Raw genomic sequence first — 6,573 nt, 5'->3', positions numbered from 1 at the left:
TAAGGGAGAAAGCCGAGAGTAGAGAGGAAGGGTCTTAGAGAAAGGAAGATATCCAGATAGACATGCTTGATTGTGAATTAATGAGCCAAAGGTCGTATTCGTACACAAGTTTATACATACCCTGCAGACGTGCACTGCACTGCACTAATGTACCAGCTATACATAAATGCTAATAACTAATTATCTATAAGGTTGGGTTTGTTTTTTTAGAATAAAATAAGATAAGATACTAAAAACAAGATATAAAGGATAAAGACACAAAATTTTGTATTTTTATTCCTATTTGATAATGAACTAAAATAAATTATAAAAATTTAATTTATTCTCATTTTTTTTCATTCAAAAAATTTGAGCCAAAAAATATAATCGTAAAAAATATAATTATAAAAAATTAATAAGAATAATAAAAAAAATAAAAAATAAGTTGCGTCCCTTGTTAGTATTTCCGTATCTTTTCTGTCAGGATAGACACAAAATACACTAATTTAGTGTCTCTGAATACATTGTCTCTATCCATGTCTCTTCTGTCAAACACAATTTTGTGTCTCTATATTCCTGTCTTATTGTCCTGTCTCTGTAAACAAATGCAATCTAATGGAATCCCATAACCTTTTACAAGATAAATTAGTAAAATAATTAAAAGAATAATTTTTTGTGTGTGTAATTAAAAGAATAATTATTTCTATGAAGAGTAATTTTGTAATTTATTTTTAACATTTATAATTTTAACATATTTTAATCATTTTCTTAAAACAATATTACGTATATACCTAATTTAGTCATCAAATTAACTATTATGTATTTATATATAAATACATATAGTATTTAGTTTATTTTTAATATATATTTTATATTTTAATATATATTTTATACAAGACTGATTTGGTGTTAATTTTTTATGTACACATAGAATGTTGAGAGTTTGTTTGAGTGTCATTAAGTTATTAAAAATAGAAGACGGCTTATCATTATCTCTTGGTGCAAAAGTGGAGACTACTCTTCTTACCTCAGAAGACGGATATTCAAAAAGTTACCGTTTAGGTTAGGTCCCCAACCTACCTGCAGAATTATATAATAAATTCTTTCTCTGGAAAGTTGGAAAAGCTCTCGGAACAATACTTAAAGTGGATGAACTCATCTCTATACACTCCCGAGAAAAAATCGCAAGAATATGCGGAAAAATTGATATGCGAAAGAAGATGGTTCCAACTATCACAGCTCTTGGCAAAGAGTTTAACATTGTCTATGAAGAATTACACTAAATCTGTTTTAACTGCGGTAAATATGGGCACAGAATGGAGTATTATAACAAGAGGACAGTTAGAACTGCCACTAAAATTGTCACTGGGATGACGAAGGGCACCCGGCCTGGCCATAGGAACTCCTTTAACGGTCAAGAGACTAATCAGGACATGCAGAATCAGCAACCAAATCTAGAAAGGAAAGAAAATTCCGCAGCAATTATTACGAATGACACACCAATCACACCTGAGGCTAGGCACCAAAAAGCAAGTTTCCTAAAATATGGCAACCAATCAAAAAAGCATTAATGAAGAGCAAAATGGTAACTCTTTTGGACCATGGATGATTGTAAAGAGAAATTAAAGAAGAAATAAAACCAAAGCTGATTCTTTGGAGAAGGAAAGAAAGGAAAGTTTTCAAAATTCAAGGTTTCACATCCTTGCAAATTAAAGACAAATCAAGAAGATAATCATTCTAATAAAGAACTACCCTCGAATAGGACCCAAACTATTAATTCAGGAGATGACAAGGACGCATGTTTAGCAGAACCTAGCACAAAAATAGCAGCAAATCAGAATCTCAAAAACAGAAATACTCACCATATACAAAAAAATGAACAGAGGCAAAAAAATTTCATTCCTATCATTAAAGAAAAGTATATTACAATAAGTAAGAAAATAACACCTGCCGCTAAACACATCAAACAATTCAGTCAAAAGACCAAGATCATCCAAAGCACTTTCAGAAATCAGGATAAAAATAAAATTATAAAAACACACCAAAACAGTCATGAAGCATCCCAAAAGAATCAGAAATGCAAGAAAAAATTCATGAAAAATATTGGAGAAAATTTTCTTACCTAAACAAAGAAATTGCTAAAGTTGAGTATGTGCAACCAACTCTTCTAAGGGACTCTTTAGATCATACAATTAAAGTCCTCCTCACTAGTATCATGGAAGGTGGGTATAATAACGAGGTCAATAACAAAGAAGGGAATAAACCTCTAGGTCCAAGAGAGTCTAGCTCCAAACCAAGAAAGGACAAAAACATAAAAGACCTTGATACCTTGATCTCCAAAAAGGAGAAGTTGCTAACCAGAATATAGAGATGGACGTTCAAGCCATCAACAGCAAGCCAAATGAGGCTCAGTGAATCCTTTTCTTTAAAGGATTTTTTTTTTTGAAATTGTTTCCATCATAGTTTTTATTATGAATATTTCAATTTGGAATTATAGAAGGGTGTCTGCCAAAGGATTCTCCATTATTATTAAAGATTTATCTTATCGATTCAATTTGAATTTGTGTGTCCTCCTTGAAACTCATGTTTCAGGATCTAAAGCTCGCTGAGGTGATTATCCACAAGCTAGGTTTTTAATCTTGGTGTAAAAGAGAAGCTGAAGGTTTTACGAGGGGTATTTGGTGCCTTTGGAACAAGAAAGTGAAATATCAAACCTCTAGAAGTCCATAAGCAATTTATCCATTTGAATATCAAAGACAATGAGAATCAGAATTAGTACTGCACTTGTGTCTATGGCAGCCCTCAACCTAGGACGTGGAGTAGCCCCTGGGAGGAGTTAAAAGATTTCACAGTGACTATTCAAGGACCTTGGTGCGTTGGCAGGGACTTTAACTCTATCATTTTCCTTGAAGAAAAAGGGGGGCAGTTTTAATCTTTCTCAAAACTCAAGAAGATTCCAAGAGTGTATTTAGAATTATGGCCTAAAGGATCTAGGTTTTTTAGGGCCCTCTTTCACCTGGCAGAGGAATAGAGTCAAACAAAGATTGGATCGGTTTATTTGCAACTTAGGTTTCAATGATCTTTTTCCATCAGTCGGTGTTAAATATCTCCTTAAGTTGAAGTCTGACCATATCCCCATCCTTTTAGACTTCAATAACTTAGAGACGAGAAGAAGAGATAAACCTTTCAGACTTCTTGTGCCTTGGCTCCTTTATGAAGGCTACTGAAGATTAGCCAAAAATAGTTGGATCAAGCAGGGAGATCTTGTCTCTAATATAAATAATTTTACGGATAAAGCTAAGATTTGGAATAAAGAGGTTTTTGGTCACATCTTTAGGAAGAAGCAAAGAGTCCCCCTCAAACTTGATGGAATCAACCAAAGTCTCTTTTTTAACAATAACCGTTTCTAGAGAAACTTCATAACGACCTTTGGAAGAAATACGAACAGATTGTTGTTCAAGAAGAGAGCTATTGGATGCAGATGTCTAGGTGTAATATCGTCAATTTTGGGATAAGAACTCTAAATACTTTCATCAATGAAGGAGAATGGATTGACGATGTGGAAGAACTCAAACACCTGGGTGTATCTTTTTTTAAATTTTTATATGCTTCTGATAACTGTATGGTGTTTCCTAATATAACTTTTCTATTGTAGGTAAATTTTCTAGAGTGGCAGAAGATGACCTTGCCCACCTAAACAAGAATATCACCTTCAAGAAAGTCAAGCACACAGTTTTCAATATGGGTAGTTGGAAGGCTCTCGAGAGTGATAGACTTCCAACAAAGTTTTTTCAACATTCCTGAGATATTGTGGCAGATTCCCTAGTGAGTTGAGTTCAAATGATTTTTAGGAACCCAAATAGCATTGTTAGAGTGAACCAGACTCTTATCTCTATTATTCCTAAAGTCCCTTCTCCAAAGAATTTTGTCCAGTTCAGACCGATCAGCCTATGTAACGTTTGCTATAAGATTGTTACTAAGGTGATAGCTGAAAGGATTAGGCTGACTCTAGGGGCTATCGTGTCGAATACTCAAGCAAGCTTCATCCCAGGAAGGGTTAGTGTGGACAATATCTTAGTCGCACAAGAGGTGATTCATACAATGAGGACCAGAAATGGAGGTAAAGATCTTATGGCGATTAAGATAGACCTGGAGAAGGCGTATGATCTACTCAACTGGGGGGTTCATCATTGACGCTCTTAAAGATATTGGTATTCCGGACAATATTTTAAACGTTATTTATCATTACATTTCCTCCCCAACCATGAACTTACTTTGGAATGGGTCTCATTCAAAAACTTTATCCCGACCAGAGGCATAAGACAGGGAGATCCCTTATCCCCTTACCTTTTTATTTTGTGTATTGAAAGGCTATCCTATTTAATTAACTCCTTGGTTGAAAAAAAAGTTGGAAACCTATTACTTTATTTAGAAATGGACCTCAATTATCTAATCTTTGTTTTGTAGACGATCTCATTTTCTTTGCTCAAGCAAATAATGCTCAAATCCAAATCATCAAGGAGGTTTTGAGTATTTTCTGTGAAGATTCCAGTTAGAAAGTCAGTCTCAGCAAGTCTTGCGTGTTCTTCTCTAAGAATGTCAACCACAACATTAGAGTAATAGAACTCATTAGAGACCTTGGCATTCTCCTAACCAACAACCTTGGAAAGTATCTCGGAGTATCCCTTATTCATGAAAAGTGCGGAAAGCAACACTTTCAGTCGATCATTAACAAGATGCATGCAAAGCTATCCAATTGGAATATGAAGACCTTCTCGTTAGCAGGAAGGAGCACTCTTGTTCAATCCGTCCTCTCAACGATACTAAGTTATACTATGCAGACTAAGAAAATGCCTAAGGAAGTTTGTAATCAAATTGACAAGATTTGCAGAGATTTTCTTTGAGGATCTGACGCGGGAGATAAAAAGATCCATTTCATCAATTAGGATTCTATTTGCAAGCCTAAAGAGTTGGGTGGACTAGAATTGCGTAAGGCTCAGGAAATAAAACAACCTTTATATCATGAAATTGGCTTGGGGTTTAGTCCATAATGACCAAGCACTTTAAGTAAAGGCTATGAAGGCTAAGTATGGCTGTGGTGATAGCCCTATCCTCAAGGTGGCTAAGAGAGTAAACTGCTCAAATGCATGGAGAGGGATTGTTAAAGTATGGGACCGACTTTCAACCTAATCTTGTTTGGTGAATTGACGACGGTAAGAGTATCAAGATCTAGAAAAGTCACTGGATCCTTGGTATTGAAAATCTTAGTGAGTTATCGCTCAGTCAAATTAACGATGATAAGGATAACAAAACCCTAGAGGCCTATGCTACAGATGATGGCTGCTGGCATTTGAAAAAATTATCTCAAGCCCTCCCAGATAAGGTTGTTGACATGATACGAACTTTGAAAGCTCCAAACCACTCCCTAGGTCGAGACTCTATCAGTTGGCTACTAGAATCACATGGAAGTTTTTCTATTAATTCAACTTATAAGGCTTATTATATGGAAGAAACAAATCCTGATTAGATTTATAGATTATGTTGGAAAGTCAGAGTGCCTCAAAGACTAAAGACTTTTTCTTGGTTATTAAGTCACAATGCTCTGCTAACTAATGCCAAGAGAAGGAACCGAGGACTTACTGATGATGGGTGCTGCCCCAGACGCCCAGATCAAGATGAGAGTTTGCTCTATATTATAAGGGACTGTCCTTTTACCCGAAGTATTTGAATTAGCAACTCAAATAGAGATCCACGCGACCCATTTTTAAGCCTGTCTCTTCAGGAATGGCTTACAGACAATCTGAATAAGGTCTTTCACATTGACAGTGGGACTCATGGTCCACCTTCTTCCTCACCACATGCAATGTCATCTGGAGAAAGAAAAACAATTTAATTTTTCAACGGGAAAATACTCCATTCCAGCAAGTGATTCCTGAAATCAAAGGAGTGGCTAGGAATTATGATGAAGTTCTAGTACTTACTAACATAAGTAGAATGACTCTAAGAACAACGTCGTCGATTTTGGTTGGGTGGAAACCTCTAAAAAATGGTTGGGGTAAAATTAATGTTGATGGATCAGTCCTCCAAGTTTCTAATTCAGGAGTTTGCGGTGGAATTATCAGGGATTCTAATGGTCTAATGCTTATTAGTTTCATGATGAACATTGGCAAGGTAACCATTACGGAAGTAGAATTGTGGGCAATTTATTTGGACCTTAAGATTGCAATTAATATGGGATTCACCAAGATTAAGGTAGAATCTGACTCTACCTGCGCGGTTAGGTTGATACTGAGTAGCTCTACTTTCCTCCATAGAAGTACGACCCTCATCGATGCCATTAAAGAGCTTCAAGCCAAGTCAGGAGAGTTCAAAGTTAATCATATTCTGAGAAAGGCCAATTTTAGTGCAGACGAGCTTGCTAAACACGCTCATAGCCTACTGGTGAGTCTTCATCAATTCGTTACTCTGCCCTCTTTCATTGTTCATGCGCTGGATGCAGATAAAAGGTGCATTGAATTTGCTAGAGTGATGAGTACTTAGTTCTTTTTTGTTTTTTCTTGGGCATTATCCCCCTTTTCCCATTAAAAAAAAGAA

This window comes from Arachis hypogaea, chromosome 13, assembly GCF_003086295.3.
Source record: "Arachis hypogaea cultivar Tifrunner chromosome 13, arahy.Tifrunner.gnm2.J5K5, whole genome shotgun sequence".
Classification (NCBI taxonomy): Eukaryota; Viridiplantae; Streptophyta; class Magnoliopsida; order Fabales; family Fabaceae; genus Arachis; species Arachis hypogaea.
Note: the sequence above shows the minus strand (reverse complement) of the source record.